General features: G+C 44.2%; 1 long non-coding RNA gene across 1 annotated transcript; it reads left to right on the top strand.

Moving 5' to 3' along the window:
* Positions 1-20,361: 20,361 nt before the first annotated feature.
* LOC133807135 (uncharacterized) lies at positions 20,362-20,867 on the top strand. The gene is made up of 3 exons (XR_009879163.1): positions 20,362-20,464; positions 20,546-20,650; positions 20,737-20,867. It is a non-coding gene; the product is annotated as an uncharacterized LOC133807135 (long non-coding RNA).
* Positions 20,868-21,086: the final 219 nt, after the last annotated feature.

Below are 21,086 nucleotides of genomic sequence, written 5' to 3' on the forward strand. Positions count from 1 at the left end.
ACTATCTCTAACTGAGAGTACACTAGTATGTCATCAATGAATATGATCACAGACTTTTCCAGATAATCCCTGAAGGCCCTATTCATCAAGTCCATAAAGGCTGATAGGGCATTGGTTAATCCAAAGGACATGACTAGGAATTCATAGTGTCCATACCTTGTGCAGAATGCGGTCTTTGGTTTTTCCTCCTCTTTAATCATTAACTGGTGATAGCCAGACCGAAGATCAATCTTGGAGAACACCGTCTTCCCCTGTAACTAGTTAAATAAGTCATCGATCATAGGTAGTGGGTACTTATTCTTAATGGTCAACTTGTTCAACTCTTTGTAATCAATACACATCCTTAAGAATCCATCCTTCTTCTTGATGAACAGCACTGGAACACCCCACGGCGAAAAACTCGGTCTGATGAATCCCAAATCCAGTTGCTCTTGCAACTGAATCTTCAGTTCTTTCAACTCTTCTGGAGCCATTCTATAATGTTTCCTAGATATTGGCTCCACCCCTAGCGCCAACTCTATGACGAACTTGACCTCTCGGTGTGGTGGCAACCCTAGCAAGTTTGCTGGGAACACATAAGGAAACTCACATACTAATCTGGTCTCATTCCACTACTACAAATATAGGCTTTCTCTGCGGTTGTTTTTAAACAATAAATAAAAAGCGTAGAGAAAAGGTTTGAAAGAGTCAAAAAAATTATATTTAATGTCTGCGCCCTATTTTATTGCGGTTTTAAAAAAAATGCAGTGAAAGGTTTGAATGACTCACTTTTCTCCGCGGTTTTGTGTCTAAAACCACAGAGAAAAGTGTAGAACTTTTCCCCACTTTTCTCCGCGGTTCTATACCCAAAACCGCATAGAAAAATGGTCTCCACCCACTAAAGCACAAAAACTTATTTTTCTCTCTCGTTTGCACATCTTCTTCCCCTTCACAGAGACACGGCCGAAGCTCTCCCACCACCGTCCCTACCCACGGGTAAGCCCCACATTGTCCATTTTTTTTTTCCATTTCCTTGCATATTAAAGCTTGAAATCATGTATATATACTTAATCTTGAGTTATTTTGAAGTTTTAGGGTAAAAATGAAGAAATTTTGTGTGGGTTTAATGGTGGTTTCTATGTATGTTTATATGGTTATTTTTTTTAATATTTTTGAAATTTTATATAGGATTGGAAGACATTTTCATTGTTTAAAACGTGTATTGATCACTAAAACTTGATTTCTTTAATGTATATTTCGGTTTTCGGGTATTTTTGTATTATTTTATTTATAATAATGTTGTTTACATAATTTTTTATATTAAAAATTAGTGCTTGCATAATTTTGTATATTATTTAGGTAATGATTTTTTTAAAGTATATTTTTGTTAATTATATTATTTTAGGGTCAATTCAATTACCATATATTTACTAATGTTTAACTTTTTATTGTAGGAAATATTTGTTTGAGTGTGAGGTTGAAATTGTTGAATATTAATTTTTAAGGTAAGCAGTAATTACTACTTAATTTTTTTTTTTAATTTTTTTTATTTACAAACTATTGTTAGAGGAGTTTGAATATATTAGATATTCATCCATAGTGAAGTAGGTTCTGAGATAAAATTGTGTGCTGCGGAGATAACAGAAGGTTGAGAACATGTGTGTCTTAGTGAAGTAGGATCTGTGAATTTTCTGTGTGCTGCGGTGACTTATGGTTGAGAACATGCATGTTGTTTGTTATATGTTTTGTTTGATGTGAATTTATAGGTAGATAATTTGGGATATGCTATAAATACAGAGGAAACTCTGCCCAATTTTTTTTTTGATGATATTAGTTGAACATGTTTTATAAGTTACTATATATAATAATAATGTTTTTGTTTTTGTTGAAATTTTAAATACATATGAATTTTGGATATGTTGTAGAAATAAATGAAACTCTGCCCATTTCATTTTATAATTTAATAATTGAACATAATTTTAGAGTATTACTGTACGCCCTGGTTTTCCCACGGGCTGATTAGAAGGTCGAGCCTCGGACTAATCATGGTTTAGTCCGAGGACTCCCCCAAGCCGGAGATCCTATTCCCAGATCGTACCTTCTTAGCTCGAGGTACCCTCAAAGGCTCGCCAAGGTCCCCCAAGACTGGAGGAAGGCGTCAGAAGGCCTAAAGGCTGAAGGTCGGCTCAGGGAAGCAGCTCGTGGTACGAGCTGGCCATGGATCTCTGACCCTTATTAAAGTCAATACACGCAAGATAAACGTGTGTATATCTGACATCACGTGTCTGATATCCCCCTGGCTTCTCGGACACGCAGCAGGAACGTGCGCATTCAGACACCCACGGCTGGGTTGGGCCGTGCGGCCCATTCTCTCCTTACATACTGATTAGACTACACTTATGTGTCAGGTTTAGGAATTGATCATAAATGTCACAGAGTTGATATGACTAATAGTAAGGTCACGGGATGACCTCCCTACCAACTTCCAGGTGCCTTCTCCTATAAATATGGGGACCCTGGGGGTTGATAGAGGTTGAAAAAATAGTCTCTGAAGAGCCATATACTTTGTAAGCCAAAGGCCCAGGATATATGAATAATATTGACTAGTGGAGTAGAAGGATTTTAACCTTTGAACCACTTAAAAAACGTGTCTTGAGTCACCTAGTTCTCTCTCTCTAAGATTTCATATCTGTGACGGTTCTACTTTCAGTACTGATCCCTTTTTCTTCTTCTCTTAATTACCTGTTGGCGAAGAACCGCGTCAACAGTTTGGTGCTTTCATTGAGAGCAAGTTCGATTAGTACTACCACAAACATCCAACTATGGTGACCACTCGATCCAGGCATGGCAATGAAACAGAACAGCATGATGGGCAGGAGGCCCACCATGTTGCCATCCCTGATGGGCAAATTCCTGAAGTCTAGCAGAGGCCAGGAAAGCAGCTGGCGGGCCAAGACGACACTGGTAGTTCAGCGCCCCGGCCACCTAATCTGAATCCGTGTTATTATACTACGGTGGAGATGGAGAATGCTCAGCTGAGGAGCCAGTTAGCAGCAGCTGGTCAGCAAATCCAGGATATTCTGGACCGGCTACCCCCTCTCACAACCAACGTTAACGTTGGAGAGAGGCAAGGTGAGGCTCCTAAGTCTCGCCGGAGTAGTCGGTCCAGACATAGCCGTTCGGATAGACTTCCTGCAGCCAACTCTACCCCTTCATCACACCACCAAGAGGCAAACTTCAGGGAAATGCCTAGAACCAGACAACAGCAATACAGCCGTTCGGTTAGGACATTAACCCCTAGCTCTCAACCTTCCTCGAGGGCGCCCGGGAGAGATCGAGGAAGTTCCCGAAGGAGATCCGGGGAGGGCCAGAGGCGTCAGCCCGTCCCCGGACTGTCCTGTGCCTCGTCCAGCTCGCCCAGCGCGGGACTAGCAGGCTCGCAGGGCCGAAAGGCCCCCACCAAATTTAATCCGTCCGGACGGAATTAGGATCGCCTTCCCAGTCAGGCATCCTCCTTCTCCAATCAGATACCCGTCTCCTCAGCCCGTCCGAGACATCCCGGCCTACGGGGGTAGTAGGAGAGACCCTCTGTCGGCTGGGCCTTCCTAGCGCAGCAGGGCGCCAAGGGAAGGATCAGGTCATAACCGCCAAAGACGCACTCCAAGCCTATCCAGCAGGAGCCACTGGACTGGTAGTCACCGGAGTGATCTCTCGGGAGGAGACCTGCGTCAACGACTAAACTCAGCACAAAGTCACCAGACCACACAGGGAGGCGACCTCCGAGATCGCCTCAACTCTCGCAGAGACGATCGAACCGGAGATGGTAGCCAGGCCCATTCAGTGGGAGTCCGATCCGAAGTACGTAACGGAGGGAATGTCCCACATAACCTATCTCAAGATAGGGGGGCAACAACCCACCTAATATGTACAACGGGTCCGGAGCTGTTGAACAGCCCCGGAATAACCCAGGATCTCAGGACAAAACCCTCGAGCGCCTAACTCAAATGGAGGAACTGATGAGAAAGCTCCTATCAGAAAAAGAAAAAGACGAATATGATTCGGGTGACGAAATGGAGCTCTTCGCCCCCAACATAGCAGCGACGGCATACCCGTCTGGCTTCCGTATCCCTCACTTGTCAAAGTTCAACGGGGACGGAGACCCGTTGGACCATTTAGGGATGTTCAATACCCTAATGATGGCCCATAACATCGGCCCGGAGCTGCGCTGCTTGATCTTTCCTTCCACACTGACTGGACCTGCCGGGCAGTGGTTCAAGCAGAGTAAAAGGCAGTCAATCCGCTCCTGGAAGACCTTTTCGGCTGACTTCAAAAGGGCATTCCGCGCCTCCCAGGCCGCCCGAGTCCAGGCCGACTCCCTAGCTAACGTGAGACAACAGCCCGGTGAGACGCTGAAAGCCTACTTGAGCAGATTCGTGAATGTCGCTGCTCGAGCCAGAGACGCTGACGATAGCTCCAAGCTCATGGCCATGAGGACCGGAATCCTGGTCGGTGGAGACCTGTGGAAAGATATTCAAAGAAGGGGAGTCAGCTCGATTAGCGAATTCCTTAACAGAGCCCAAGAGTGGATAAATTTGGAAGAAGCTGAAGCTTCTGCCGCGGGAACCAGCCAGATTCCCGAGAAGCCCGCTGGAACGGGGACAGAGATCGCAGTGGTGATTCCCGACGTCACGCAGAACAACCAGCCCGGTGGTGGCAAAAGAAAGGGGAATGGTGAAAACAGCCATCACGGTCAAAAGAAGAATAAGTCTGTGGATAAATTCAAGCCCGTGTTCACAACGTATACCGAGCTCACCCAGTCCAGGGAAAGTATTTTCCTGGCCAACGCTGCTCGGGTCCCTTGGAAAAGACCGGAGCCATTAAAACACCACAAGGGAAAGAGAGATGCTTCAAAATTCTGCCGTTTCCATAATGACGTCGGCCACAATACTGACGACTGCAGGCATCTCAAAGATGAAATTGAAACTCTCATTCGAGCAGGCCCATTGGCGCAATACTCGCGAAACAGGGTCCCAGCAAGTCGACCAGTTCCAGAGGTCCCAGCCAGCCAGCCCGGACCTCGGGTAGATCAGGACGTCCTTCCCCCCGCGGTCGAGGGAGAGATATCCACGATCTCTGGAGGACCGCATATGATTGGCACGAGTAGAGGCGCCCAGAAGAGATATGTGAATGAATTAAAATCTCACAACGGAGCGGAGTTCGTCCCAGAGCAGAGTCAGTCAAAACAGCAACGATTAGGGAAACAACCGATAACTTTCACAGAGGAAGACGCAAGCCATGTCCAATTCCCTCATAACAATCCCTTGGTCGTAGCAGTCCAGCTCGCCAACCGAAAAGTAAGGAGAGTGTTGGTGGACAATGGGAGCTCGGTGAACCTCCTATTCCGATCCACCTTAGAAAAGATGGGTCTGACCGTCGCCGAGCCAAAGGCAACCTCGATGATGCTATATGGCTTCTCAGGAGAAGGATCAGCAGCAATAGGAACGATCAAGTTGGTGATCACCCTAGGAGAAGAATCTCGGACAGTATCCAAACTACTCGAGTTCGTGGTCATTGACTGCTCCGCTGCCTACAATGCCATTTTGGGCCGGCCTACGCTCATAGCTTTCGAGGCTATCACTTCCATCCGACACCTCGCCATGAAGTTCCCTACTTCGACAGGAGTCTGTACTATCAAGGGTGACCAGCTCGTTGCCAGGGAATGCTACAACATTTCCATGAAGGGAAAATCTAAACCCGGGCAGCTGACAATGGCCATTCAGGGCGAAGAGGAATCTCAGGGACCCAGGTCGGTTCATGAGATTGAAAATCCTCAGATTTCCAAAGAAGAGAAGCTCGCCTTAAGTGAGGACATTGACTCCCGTGTAGGCGAGGACAGATCCGAGCTCCAGGCTATTGAAGAGCTCGAGGAGGTGAACATGGATAGACAAAACCCATCGCGGACGGTTAAGCTTGGGAAGAACCTCTGTGACCAAAGAAAAGCAGAGCTGACTACGTTTCTGCAGAAAAACCTGGACGTGTTTGCATGGTCGCACGAGGACATGATAGGGATCTGCCCGAGTGTCATCATGCACACACTCCACCTGGATAAAAGTGCTCCTGCCAAATCCCAAAAGCAAAGGCGTTTAGGAACGACCCGAGCTGAAGCCCTTGAAGAAGAAGTGGCCCGGCTCAAAAAATGTGGCTTTATCTGCGAAGCCAAGTTTCCAATTTGGGTCGCTAATCCCGTGCTGGTTCTGAAGCCCAACGGGAAGTGGCGGACCTGTATTGACTTCTCCGACCTGAATAAAGCCTGCCCCAAGGATTGCTTTCCATTACCAAGGATCGATCAACTGGTGGATGCCACGACGGGGCACGAGCTCATGCCTTCATGGACGCGTACTCAGGCTACAATCAGATTGCGATGAATCCGGCAGACCAGGAACATACCAGCTTCATGACCCCGACTAATGTCTATTGCTATAAGGTCATACCATTTGGCCTGAAGAATGCCGGAGCTACCTACCAAAGGCTTGTAAAAAGAATGTTCAAGGACCAGATCGGAAAAAACATGGAAGTGTACGTCGATGACATGCTGGTCAAGTCAAAGACTGCCGACAACCACGTTTCCAACCTGGAAGAGTGTTTTACCATACTGCGAGAGTATGGCATGAGGCTCAATCCTCAGAAGTGCACTTTCAGTGTCGCATCAATGAAATTCCTGGGTTACATAGTCACTACCCGAGGAATCGAGGCAAACCCCGACAAGATCAGGTCACTGCTCGAGCTTCCTTCCCCTAGGGCGCGAAAGGATGTCCAAGGCCTCACAGGAAGGGTGGCAGCGCTCAACCGGTTCATTTCCAAATCAACTGACAAGTGTTTGCCCTTCTATAACCTGCTCCGAGGAAACAAGAAGTTTGAGTGGACAGTAGAATGCGAAAGCGCATTCCTCGACCTGAAGGCGCATCTGGCTTAACCGCCCGTGCTATCCAAGCCCAAGGCGGGAGAACCTCTTTTACTCTACATGGCCGTCACTGAGGACGCAGCTAGCGTCGTGCTAGTACGAGAAGAGGCCCAAGTTCAAAAGCCAGTCTACTACATCTGCAAGAGACTCCTCGGAGCAGAATCAAGATACCCAAGGATGGAAAAACTGGCGTTCTGCCTAATCACAGCCTCGCGAAAGCTCAGGCCGTACTTCCAGTCACACTCTGTACACGTCATGACCGATCAGCCTTTAAGGCAGGTTTTGCAAAAGCCTGAAGCATCGGGACGTTTGTCAAAATGGGCAGTCAAACTCAGTCGGTTCGAGATTTTCTATACCCCACGAACTTCCATAAAAAGTCAGGCCTTGGCCGACTTCGTGGCGGAATGCACGGGATTCCAGGAGAATCCATCAGAATGCTTGCCTCAGGTCACCTCCCCACCTTCGTCGTGGAAGGTCTTCGTTGATGGTTCATCTAACGAGAACGGCTCCGGGGCCGGAATCATCCTGATATCCCCCGAGGGACATAGATTCCACTCGGCGCTAAGGTTCGGATTCAAGGCGTCTAACAACGAGGCAGAGTACGAGGCTTTCTTGGCTGGGCTGAGGGTAGCTTCTAAGCTAAAGGCAAGCTCCGTCCAGTGCTTCAGCGACTCCCAGCTCGTGGTGAACCAAGTTCTGGGAGAATATCAGGCAGGGGACCCAAGATGGCCGCCTATTTGGCAAAAGTTAAAGCCGAGCTGTCTGCATTTGAGCAAGGGTCGATCGAATAGATACCTCGGGAGCAGAATGCCAACGCAGATGCTCTCGCCAAACTCGCCACCTTGGGAGAGACAGAAACCCTGGGGTTGGTGCCAGTCGAATTCTTGGAAAGACCAAGTATAGAAGGAGATCGAGCGGAGATTGAGATGATTGATATTAGGCCGACCTGGATGACTCCCATTCTTGAGTATCTCGTCGAGGGCAGGTTACCCGAAGAATGTAACAATGAGCGGCGAGTCCTTTATCAAGCTCCTAGATACACGCTAGTCGAAGGAGTGTTATACCGACGTGGGCACTCCCTACCTCTCCTCCGGTGCGTTCTTCCGAGTGAAGCGAAGGCCATCCTGCAGGAAGTTCACGAAGGATTCTGTGGAGACCACACTGGGGGGCAAAGCCTGGCCTTGAAGGTTCTCAGGCAAGGCTATTATTGGCCGACTCTGTCCAAAGACTCGATCTCGTATGTGAAAAGGTGTGACAAGTGTCAGCGATTCGCTGTGGTTGCCCGAGCTCCTCTGGTCGAGCTAAAAATGATCTCAGCTCCTTGGCCATTTGCTGTTTGGGGAATAGATCTAGTGGGCGCCCTGCCCACCGGAAAGGGCGGGGTCCGTTACGCCATGGTAGCCATTGACTACTTCACCATGTGGGCCGAGGCAGAGCCGTTGGCGACAATAACATCGAAGAAAGTACTCGACTTCGTAGTGAAAAGCATCATCTGTCGATTTGGCCTACCCAGAAAGATCGTCTCCGACAACGGCACTCAATTTGACAGCGATCTGTTCACCGAATTTTGTGAAAGGCACGAAATTGTGAAAAGCTTCTCGTCCTTGGCCTATCCCCAGGCGAACGGCCAGGTCGAGGCTGTGAACAAAACTCTAAAGGCAAGCCTCAAGAAGAGACTAGATGAGGCAAAGGGGGTCTGGCCAAAACAGCTCCCCCAGGTCCTGTGGGCATACCGGACCTCGCATCGGACTCCCACGGGCCACACTCCTTTCTCCCTAACCTTTAGGAGTGAAGCAGTCCTCCTTGTGGAGGTTAAAGTTCTCTCGCATAGAGTCCAGTCCTACGACCAAGATTGGAACCACGAACTCCTATGCCATTCCCTAGAGCAAATTGATGAAAGGCGGGAGGATTCGCAACTCCAACTCGCCCATTATCAGCAAAAGATCACTCGCTACTTCAACACTAAGGTCAAAAAACGTGCCTTTAGCGTTGGCGATTTGGTCCTAAGGAGAGTTTTCCTGGCCGGAAAAGATCCCAAAGATGGGGTTTTGGGACCAAACTGGGAAGGTCCATACCAGGTCATCGAAGTCATCAAGGAGGGAACTTATAAGTTAGCTCGACCTGATGGAGGGGCGGTCCCGCGGACTTGGAATGCCATCCACTTAAAGAAATACTACCAATGATCCACTTGTAAGGCCTGGAAGGCCACTTTCTATGTATAAATAAAAATCAAGTGTTTCTTTTAATTTGCAAGTGTGATTTTAAAGTAACCACGAAAAGACCCTTTCCCAGTTACTTGGGGGGGGCATATGGTACCTGGATGTAACCAGGTCTCCTTAACAACTTAGATGTTGCTCTTATCTATGGATAAGGGTTAACGCGGACTAAGTCCTATCCTGGTTTTAACCGGGTCATAAAACTTAGAAGTTAACTTAAATTTATTGATCGTGTTTCTTCTTAAAGAGCTCGGGATATGGATAAAAGTTAACACGGACTAAGTTTTCAAAATAAGTTCCTGGTTTTAACCGGGTCATAAAACTTAGAAGTTAACTTAAATTTATTGATTGTGTTTCTTCTTAAAGAGCTCGGGATATGGATAAAATTTAACGCGGACTAAGTTTTCAAAATAAGTTCCTGGTTTTAACCGGGTCATAAAACTTAGAAGTTAACTTAAATTTATCGATCGTGTTTCTTCTTAAAGGGCTCGGGATATGGATAAAAGTTAACACGGACTAAGTTTTCAAAATAAGTTCCTGGTTTTAACCGGTCATAAAACTTGGAAGTTAACTTAAGTTTATTGGTCGTGGCTCTTTCTTAAAGAGCTCGGGATATAAATAACGGTTAGCATGAACCAAGCTTATAAAAATATATATATATAAGTGAAGATTGCCAAGTAAATCGTCTCGAGGTGAAAACACCTCATGAAAAGGTTACAAAGACAAAATAAAATAATAAAAAATGCGTATGTGCCCTAAGCCCCATCAGCTGGTCCTTTGGAGGTCGCGGTCTGGCCCTGCTCCGCCGCGCCAGAGGCTTCCCCAGTCTCCGAGGGCGGTACCTCTCTGTTTAGGTGGGCTTGGAGCTTCGGCAGCAAAATAGCCTAGAGGTCCGGCGGCATAAAAGAGAAGTCAGCATCTGGGTTATGGGCCCAGCAGTGATAGAACAGGTCCTGCATGGACTGCTCCGAGATGGCCCGCTCGACTTCCAAGGCGGCCTCCAGGGCGGCCTGGGCCTCGGTCTTCGCTGCCTCGAGATCTGTTCGCGAAGTGGCAAGGGAGGTTTTAAGTTCTCGGTTCTTTGAGCGGATCTTCTCTAGCTCGGCCTTCAAAGCCGCCAGTGCATCTTTCACCGCCTGAGCTTCCTGAAGGGCGGCCTGGCACTCAGTCTCCATCTCCTCGAGCTGAACCTTGGTCCTGGCGATACCTCGATGTACGGCAGCAATGCCCTGGAAGAAAGGAAGGATAAGTTGGCTAAGTGGAAAAACAAGGCATTATGTAAGTGTTAAAGCTTTAAAAGAGTGGGGTCATTAGGGTCATGTCCATCGAAGACTCTATGACTCGGACCGGGCTCGTTGCTTCGATAGCCCGGAGATCCCTCTCTTTGAGCTTGTAGAAGCGGCCGACGGCATAGCTCGCCGACTCATACAACGTCCCCCGGAATGCTTCTGGGATCTTTCCCAGATCCTGGGGATCGACCGGGATGCGTACATCCGGGGCTACTGCAGCCGGAGTCCCGACCTCCACTACCACGTCCTGGGTGGCTAATGGAGATCGCTGGGGCGGGGGGGGGGGGGGGGGCATGTGACCTGCTCTGGCAGCAGGAAGGATCGCCCCCACGACCTGGGATGGCGGGGTCTTTTCCTTCTCCTTAGCCGGGGATTTGGTGGAGGCCCCGGCCGCGCTCTTAGACTCTCGGAGCCTTTTCAACCTTGGCCCTGCGGGGGGATTCCCGCCAAAGACTACACCCCGCAGATTACCCCCGGGCTAAGACATCTCTTCTGCCAAAAACAAAAACATGGTTATTACAAGATTAGCAATCATGCAGAGGTTAAAAGCAAAAAATATACGAATATTAAGGGAGCCCTACCCCCCGAGCTGGAGGAGCCTAGGACAATTATCTCACGAACTGGCGCGGGTTCTAGTTCCGGTTCTGACTCGGGACTGGACTCTTCTACATACTGTCTAAGCCCCGGAGCATAGATACCCCTCTGAAGTGATGGCCATGTGCGTAAGTTGGTCCCATACTCCTCAAAAAAGATCGACCTAAAAGCTAGGGTATTATCTACTACTACGGTACCCCTAGGCCGGCTCTCTTGTTGTTCCAGCACGAGCCGGTCAACACAATGGAGCAGGAGTGTATTCAGGTCCGGGTTCCTCCCATGACGATGGACGATCTGCCTAGGATTGAACCTAACCAGCCGAGGGTCTGCAGTGGCCCTATCTACATTCTTAAACAAATAAGGGTTACCTTGGCCGGAAGGACCCGCGGCTGCTCCGGTTTGGATCCTCTCCTCGTCCATCCCTTGAGCGACCTCCAAGGTCCTCTTTCTATTCCTCACGAGTGGGACTTCAGCCACCTCGTCCTCCTCGTCTTCCTCTGCCGCGACCTCCTCCACGGTGTTAGGCCTGTTGTCGCGGGCTGGGGGCGGCCCCCGAGGCCTCTTCAGGTTTAGAGTTTGGTTTGGGAAGATCAATTTGCAGAACACCATCGTCTCGTCCGTCACGATCACGCGGTAGTCCTTTTCACTGGGGGGCAAGCCCGCCAATGTGTCATACTGACCCCCGAGGGTCGCAGACTTTTCGGTCCTTGCGTAGATGGCTGCAAGATTGGCTGGAGTCAGGATGGAATACGGGAGGAGCTAAAATAAAAAAGAAACAGCACCCAAAAGGTGAGCTAAGGTCAGGGATCACTTACGAGGGCGGATAAAATAATGGTGCTCGCAATTCCGGAACCCAGTTGACATGAAGAACTAGTCCTTGAAGTCATTTGGATGAATTGGAAGCTCGATGACCGCCGCTGTATTAGGGAAACGGGTTAAGTAGTAGAACCCGTCACCTCGCCCCCGCTGGTCTGGGCTGGCTTTGAGGCAAAAGAAATATAGAATATCCGCAGGAGTGGGGACCTCCCACTCCTGCTTCTTAAATAAATACCTCAACCCCGCCAGCAGACGGTAGGAGTTGGGGGGGAGCTGAAATGGGGCCAACCCCACATAATTCAGGAAATCAGCGAAGTACTGATCCAGGGGAAGGAAGGCCCCTGCCTTGAAGTGTTCGCCGCTCCAGGCCGCGAACGATTCGTCGAGCGGCGTGCAGCTCCGTTCGCCCTCCGCAGCAGGTCGGGCGATCACGGAGGCTTTCCCCAGTGGAATGTTGTGGGTGAGGAAGAGTTTGTTGATCTTCGACTGGTCGGTTATCTTTGAGACGATTCTCTCCGCCTCAAAGAATGCGTCGGGGGCCACCTCGACCTGCTTCTCCACGGCCGGCCCGAAGTGGGGGATCGGCGAGCTTGGCATCACTGCCTTTCCTTTCTCTTGCTGAGAGACCGAGCTTTCCACGTTCTTCTGAGGCAGATTCCTTATTGGAGCCATCTGGTCGCCTATCGAACAAAAGAAAACACTTTAGAAAAGGAGACCCAAGCAGAAGGACGAAGCAATTATTATTTACACGAGCTGAGGTAAGCCCAGCCCGTGGAGAGTGGAACCACGCGGTTCAATGAACACGCGCGTATGCTCCCAACAGATCCCAGATTACTCGGAATTCGTGTGTCAGGGGGTTCAGAGTAAAAATTTGCCTTGGGGGGAAAGGTTCAACAGGCAGAACGTTGCAAAACCGCTCTTGAGACGTATCCCCTAAGCTACCCGGTTTTGCACCTAATGTTCCTAAAGGTCCTAACCAGAAATTGTTCATGAAGAAGCATCTTGAAACCCATACTCTAAGGCTATTTCCTACAACAAGTGTGCCCTAGCCTAAAAGGGGTTGTCACCCTCCTACCCACGCAACCCAGAAAACCCCTGCATGCGGCTACAGTAAAAAAATTTACCTAAGCTACAGTGGCATGTTTTCAAAATGAACAGGGTCAAAAAACTTACAGTATATGGCTGGGTGGTAAACGAGAGTGTTGCGTTGGTAGGAGCCTCGTCGGTGCGGTGGCTTCCAAAGCTTTGGAGAAACTCGTGCGCCTAAGCTTCTTGAACAAGGAAAATGGTGGCAGTAGAGTCGAGGGTTTTGTTCTTCTGAAAGTCGGAGAAGGAAGAAGGAGAGAGATTTGGGAAATTTTTGAATGAAGGGGTGGCCCGTGCGTAGGGTGCCCACCCCCTTTTATATAAGGGAAGGATCACGTGAAGAAGGCTCTTGGATGGCCCTAGTGAGGGATCCGAGGCCTCCCACTCGAAATATGAAACGACGGCTGGACAATAGGCTAGGCCATTAAATGTGGTTCTCGTAAAACGTACCGTCGCCACCCACGACGTTCCACGTGTCAGGCGCCTGCACAAGGAATGGAATGTGAAGGGTTGTGGGGAAGTCTAAAAGCCCCTACTATGGTCTTCTATATATGACGTCATATACCACGAGCAGGAGCTTGGGGGCAGATGTACGCCCTGGTTTTCCCACGGGCTGATTAGAAGGTCGAGCCTCGGACTAATCATGGTTTAGTCCGAGGACTCCCCCAGGCCGGAGATCCTGTTCCCAGATCGTACCTTCTTAGCTCGAGGTACCCTCAAAGGCTCGCCAAGGTCCCCCAAGACTGGAGGAAGGCGTCAGAAGGCCTGAAGGCTGAAGGTCGGTTCAGGGAAGCAGCTCGTGGTACGAGCTGGCCATGGATCTCTGACCCTTTATAAAGTCAATACATGCAAGATAAACGTGTATATATCTGACATCACGTGTCCGATATCCCCCTGGCTTCTCGGACACGCAGCAGGAACGTGCGCATTCAGACACCCACGGCTGGTTTGGGCCGTGCGGCCCATTATCTCCTTACATACTGATTAGACTACACTTATGTGTCAGGTTTAGGAATTGATCATAAATGTCACAGAGTTGATATGACTAATAGTAAGGTCACGGGATGACCTCCCTACCAACTTCCAGGTGCCTTCTCCTATAAATATGGGGACCCTGGGAGTTGATAGGGGTTGGAAAAAATAGTCTCTGAAGAGCCATATACTTTGTAAGCCAAAGGCCCAGGATATATGAATAATATTGACTAGTGGAGTAGAAGGATTTTAACCTTTGAACCACTTAAAAAACGTGTCTTGAGTCACCTAGTTCTCTCTCTCTAAGATTTCATATCTGTGACGGTTCTACTTTCAGTACTGATCCCTTTCTCTTCTTCTCTTAATTACCTGTTGGCGAAGAACCGCGTCAACAATTACTATACTAATTTTATTTTCTTAATCAACTTAGGAATTAGGTAGACATTATCATTATGGACAAGTCATGGATTCTTGAGGATAGAGAAACACAACAATTTCAAGACGGATTCAACCAATTTTTAGAATTTTGCCAAACAAATTGTAGTGATCCAGAAAGAATTCATTGTCCATGTATAGATTGTGGTAATGGAACAAAAGGAAATATTACCATGATAAAAAATCATGTATTTTGTCGGGGATTTGATACAAGTTATCGTACATGGTATTGGCATGGGGAATCATTGAAAAATAATAATCCATAACCATTCGGGAGGCGAGGGGTTGATGATTTGGGTTATAGTGATTTTGACGATTATCCTATGGAATTGCTCGATGAAGCACAAGAAGAGTTTGTTGATGATCCTTCAAAATTTGATAAATTGGTTAGAGATACAGATAAACCATTATTCAATGGTTGTCTAAAACAAAGTTTACCAACGATGGTAAAATTTTACAACATAAAAGCAGAAAATGGAGTTAGTGATAAATGTTTTAGTCAATTTTTAGCTGCTTTTAAAGAGATTTTGCCGTTAGATAATTGCTTCCCTGAGTCTACGTATGAAGTGAAGAAAACTTTAAATTGCATAGGCTTGAATTATGAGAAGATCCATGCATGTCCGAACGATTGTGTGTTATATCGTAAAGAGTATGCAGACATGGACACTTGCCTAGAATGTGATTCACCCCGCTACAAACCTAACAAGAGTAAGGAGATTAGGAAACTTATTCCTCAGAAAGTGATGTGGTACTTGCCTTTGATTCCGCGGCTTAAGCGATTATATCGAATTGCAGAACACTCTGAAAACTTAATATGGCATGAGACTAGGCGAGTGAAAGATGGTAAACTTCGACATCCTACAGATTCGCAGGCTTGGAAAAAAGTTAATAACTTAAATCCAGAATTTAAAACTAAAGCAAGACATCTTCGTCTAGGTCTAGCTGCCGATGGTGTAAATCCACATAAATCTCTAAGTAGTAGGCATAGTTCGTGGCCTGTCTTCCTTGTTATGTACAATCTTCCTCCATGGTTAGTGATGAGAAGAAAGTTTTTGATGCTCACGTTAATGATTTCAGGCCCAAAACAACCGGGACACGATATAGATGTTTATTTGGCACCATTAATCGATGATTTGAAAGATTTGTATGAAAATGGTGTTGAGGCATATGACGGTTTTAAGAAAGAATTCTTTAACTTAAAAGCTGTTTTGTTGTGGACTGTTAACGATTTCCCAGCTTATGGTAATCTATCAGGGTTAAGCACAAAAGGTTACCAGGGATGTCCAATATGTTGCACTAACACAAAGGCTATTCGTCTGTCTAATGGGCACAAAATTTGTTATATGGGTCATAGACGATATTTGCCCCTAAATCATCATTATAGGGACAAAAAAAAAGCATTTGATGGTGATAAAGAACAAGGTGTTGCTCCTTTGCCACTTTCAGGGCAACAAATTCTTAAAGAAGTAGAGAAAATTGATTTCAAGTATGGAAAAATGTAGAAAAATAAGAAAGTAAGTGGATGTTTCCAAAGGAAATCAATTTTTTTTCGTCTCCCTTACTGGAAAAATTTACTTGTTCGACATTGTTTGGATGTCATGCATATAGAAAAAAATGTGTGCGAAAGTATTATAGGTACATTACTTGATATTCCCGGTAAAACTAAGGATGGTTTAACTAGTCGTTTAGATCTTGTTGAAATGGGTATACGAACTGATTTAGCACCTGAACAGAAAGGTAAACGCACATATTTACCTCCTGCTTGTTTCACGTTGTCCAGAGAAGAGAAAAAAGTTGAATGTAAATCATTTGCAGAGATGAAAGTGCCTGATGGCTATTCATCCAACATTCGAAACTTGGTATCCATGGGAGGTTTGAGGCTGATGGGTATGAAATCACATGACTATCATATGTTGATGCAACAATTACTTCCGATTGCTATTCGGTCAGTATTACCGAAAAAAGTTCGAGATTGTTTAACGAATGTTTGCATATTCTTCAATCATTTATGCGGAAAAGAATTAGAAATGAAAAAATTGGATGCATTGCATTGTAAGATAGTGGAAACTCTATGCAACCTTGAAATGTTTTTTCCGCCATCCTTCTTTGACATTATGATTCATTTAATGGTTCATCTAGTAAGGGAAGCCAAGTTGTGTGGACCAGTTTGGGCGAGATGGATGTATCCATTTGAAAGAAGTATGAAGGTGTTGAAAAGTTAGCGTAATCATTATCTTCCTGAAGCTAGTATGGTTGAATGTTATATATCGGAAGAGGTAGTAGAATTTTTCTCAGAATACATGAGTGGGGTTGAAGCAATCGGAATCAGCAAACCACGAAATAACTCAGATGGAGTTGATAAAGGACTACGAGGGAATGGAACAGTGATCACCGTGTCTAGGGCAGAATTAGATCAAGCTCAATTAGTTGTGTTGCAAAATAATCCTGAGATTCAATCATATATAATGTAAGTATAAAATATATTTCAATCATATATATTAGAGTAGTGATTTTCTTTTTGTTGTTTAAACTTTTTGTTATTTCTTTTATGTTTCAGTGATCACATAGAGTTATTACGGTCGATGATTCCAAACAAGATTAAAAATAAACAAAATTGGGTTATAGATGAGCATAATAAAACGTTTTGCCAGTGGCTGAAGAATACAATTTTGACGAAGTTGGGAGAAAAAGATCATGGACTGTCGACTGAGTTGAAGCGCATATCTCTTGGAGCAAGCATTGATGTAATAAAGCATCAAGCTTACATTGTTGAAGGGAAACGATTTCATACTAAGTCAAGAGATGATGCTCGGCTGGTTCAAAATAGTGGAGTAAGTGTAGTCGCAGAAGCTATGCATTTTGCCAGTGCAAAAGATAATAACCCAATTTCAGGCACAATGACATACTACGGGGTTGTTGAAGAAATATGGGAGCTAGATTATTCATTATTTCGTATTCCTCTTCTTAAATGTTCTTGGGTAGACAACAATACTGGAGTTAAAACTGACGAACTTGGATTCACTCTGGTTGATTTAAGCAAGAAGGGAAGCAAGAACGATCCTTTTATCATGGCTGCCCAAGCGAAACAAGTGTTTTACATTCTTGATCCAGTTAATGATAAATGGTCCATTGTTTTATCAGTTCCCAAGCAGAAGTTCTCAGAAAAAGAAGAGTGCGATGAAAATTATGATTTATATCATGACTGTTTCATTGTTGGACAACCAATACATGAACAAGTTGAGAATATTCAGGAACATGATAATGAAAGCGATAGCGATGATCGTGATTATCTTAGAACCGACATCAAAGAAGGAATATGGGTCGATTGTGAATCGACCAGAAATAAAATAAGAAAAAGAAGAAAACATGTTTAGTAAGTTATATAATTCATTAATACTTGTGATTATTTATTTGTATAATGCATTAACACTTGTGATTATTTATTAGTATAATGCATTAACACTTGTGATTATTAATTTGTGTGATGCAGATGGCGGATAAAAGAGATGACAAAGAGAAACAACAAGGTCGTGGTAAAACAAGAATGAGTTACATGACCCAACAAAAAGCCAAAGGAATCAAGAAAAATCTTCAATGGAACGATTTGGGACAACTAATAGGTGATGTGTATACAAACATGATATCATATCTTGGATCCAGAGTACGAGCCACGATTTCTATCAACTCAGGTGATTGGAGGAAGGTCCCACAAGATTTGAAAGATGGTCTATGGGAGGATATCATTGTAAGAAATTATCATTATGATATTTATTTATTTATGTGTGTTATCTAAATTTAATAATTACTTTTCTTAATTATATTCTCAGGGTGGTCACAACATTCCTCAAACCTTCAAACGTGAGATTTTGAAAAAAGCTGGTCAAATAATGAGAGATTTTAAAAGTGAACTCACTACCGAGTACATCAAACCTTTGGCTGAAATGGGTATGATGGAAGAACTCAAATTTCCCCCAAAGAGGTATAGCGATATAATTGACGAGAGAGAATGGTTACAATTTGTAACTAGTCGTCTAAGTCCAGAGTTTCAAATAGTGCATCAAGAACAAAAAAAACGTGCTTTACTAATGAAGTCAAGGCATCGAACCTCTCGTAGAGGAATGGCTAATATAAGAGAAGATTTGGTAAGTATATTTGATATTATAGTTTAAATAATGGTTGATATTATCAAAACATATAACTATAATTATCTTGTACAATGCAGAAAAAAGAACGAAATATTCAAAATCCAGAGAGGTATCAAGTTTGGCTTAGATCACGTGAAAAAAATAAAGTTCTTGTGACAGAGCTAGACTGACAGATTGCCAAAAAGATAGTAAGTTTTCTAAGGTTTTAGAATCAATATATTGTTTTTATTTATATAAACTAATTTAACCAAATAATATCTTGAGTAGGAGGACGTCAAAGAAAAATTGAGTGGTGGCGAAATTACAACTCAGGGTCGAGATGACATCTTGACTCAAGCATTAGGGACACCAGAACACCCAGGTCGTGTTCGAGCTGGCGGGTATGATAATTTATAATAGTTGTTTTCTTTTAATAATTATTTAGATTGGTTTATTGATGGGCTTTATTGATTTTTTTTGTAGGCTCACTACGACCGTTTCCAAAATGTTTGGAAAAAAACATAAAACAATGACTGCAAGAGAGGAGATTGCTCGACTAAAAGCTGAGATTGAAGAGCTAAAAAGACATAAATTTAGGACAGAAGAGGAATTAGCTCAAAATGAAGAATATAATGAGGAAAACGATGAGTGTGGATACTACGATGAAGGGCAATTTGATGAGGGACAATATTATGAGAATACAAGTGATGAAGTCTAACGACCTGCCCCCAACGCAGATGATCATTTTCATCAAACCGAAGACTATCCTTTTGATGAAGATGATGGATCATCAATTTATGAGTCTCTGCCACCACCGAGCTATGAAGTTTATTTGTGTTCTGATAATATTGACAATGTGGTGGCTAAGGGTGTAATCATTGTACCAAACATGGGTAGCCAAATTACCGTCCATGGAAATGTACTTGATGATTCAGTTGCGAGGGTTTGGCTTATAGATGTCTTACAAGAAGAAGCTGAGATCCCTATTCCCTTTGGTAACGTACGATATGTTGGGGACGCACGAGACACATTCCTGCCTTGGCCAAAAAATTTAATTGTGGTTTGTCAAGTATAAAATTATTTGCTTAGATATTTAAATTTTATTTTTAAATTGGTACACTATATTGATATGTTTAATGCTATTATGTAGAGTCCATCTTCATCTAAACACAAATCCCTATCACCAAGCCCACATTTATCATCAATTGGATCTCACGTAGTCATCCCCGCTGAAATAACTCAACCAGAACCTTCAAATTGGTTAACAGATAACCAATGGGACAAAATTGATCTGAGTCTAAAATTTATAGTGAAGGAGTATTATTCCAATAAAGGAATAGATGGGGTTGTACAAGTTCCCGTTGACCCGGAGTTTATAGGAGAACGCGAGGCTATCTTCATCACTTCGGAAGACGTTTATCAAGCAGCCTCCATGGATAATATTGGATCCTCAGCTATGTTGTTTGGTATGAGGTATGTATTAATCCGTTATGTCATTACAAACTATTAGAGGAGTTTGAATATATTAGATATCCATCTGTAGTGAAGTAAGTTCTGAGATGAAATTGTGTGCTGCGGAGATAACAGAAGGTTGAGAACATGTGTGTCTTAGTGAAGTAGGTTCTGCGAATTTTGTGTGCTGCGGTGGCTTATGGTTGAGAACATGCATGTTGTTTGTTGTATGTTTTGTCTGAATTGAATTTATAGGTTCTAATAATTTTGGATATGCTATAGAAATAGAGAAAACTCTACCCAATTTTTTTTGACGATATTAATTTATTAATTGAAAATGTAATATGAATGATTGATTCTCTACAGATGCATTTGGGAAAGCATGCACCCAAATTCACGACAATTATATAAATATTTTGACACCAAACATCTTTCTATTGGCAATGATGAAAGTAAAAACTATACGGTGGATCTTATAGCCAAATGGATGATGACTATGGATAGACGAGGCCAAATATATTTCATTCCTTGGATTGTTGAGTAAGAACGAACTACTTAAACATTATCACTACTATGGTTGAATTTTAATTTTATAATAATCATATTTTATTATTATTTTAGTCGACATTGGATGTTGGTGCTCGTGATGATGCGGGGGATGACCATAATTTTGGACCCTTTAAAAAATCATAAATCTCCACCAATAATTACGGAGGTTATGGGAAAGTAAGTTCTTCAATTGTAATGTATGCATTATTAATTTTTAAAAGTTGAGAGCATAATATGTATTTAATTAATTTTAATTTTTGTAGAGCATACGCACAATGTTTGGAAAATGAATACATCGGCACATTTACAAAATTGGTGAGAGGTTCTTGTCCAAAACAACCTGAAAGTCATGAATGTGGTTATTATGTACTAAGATACATTTATGATCTTGTAAATGCACCGAATCCGGCAGAAGTTATCAAGAAGAAAGTATGTTATATTTTAAACTCTATTTTGCTTAAGAAAAACTAGATATAGTATTTAATTATCTAATCTATATTAACTTTTCAATTTTGCAGTGGTTTGACAAAAAGCAATTCAATGTCAAAGAGGATCTACTACCACTACAAAGTGATTGGTTAGCTAGATTAATGCCATTTGTTTATGAAATCTA

Source organism: Humulus lupulus, chromosome X, assembly GCF_963169125.1.
Source record: "Humulus lupulus chromosome X, drHumLupu1.1, whole genome shotgun sequence".
Taxonomy (NCBI): Eukaryota; Viridiplantae; Streptophyta; class Magnoliopsida; order Rosales; family Cannabaceae; genus Humulus; species Humulus lupulus.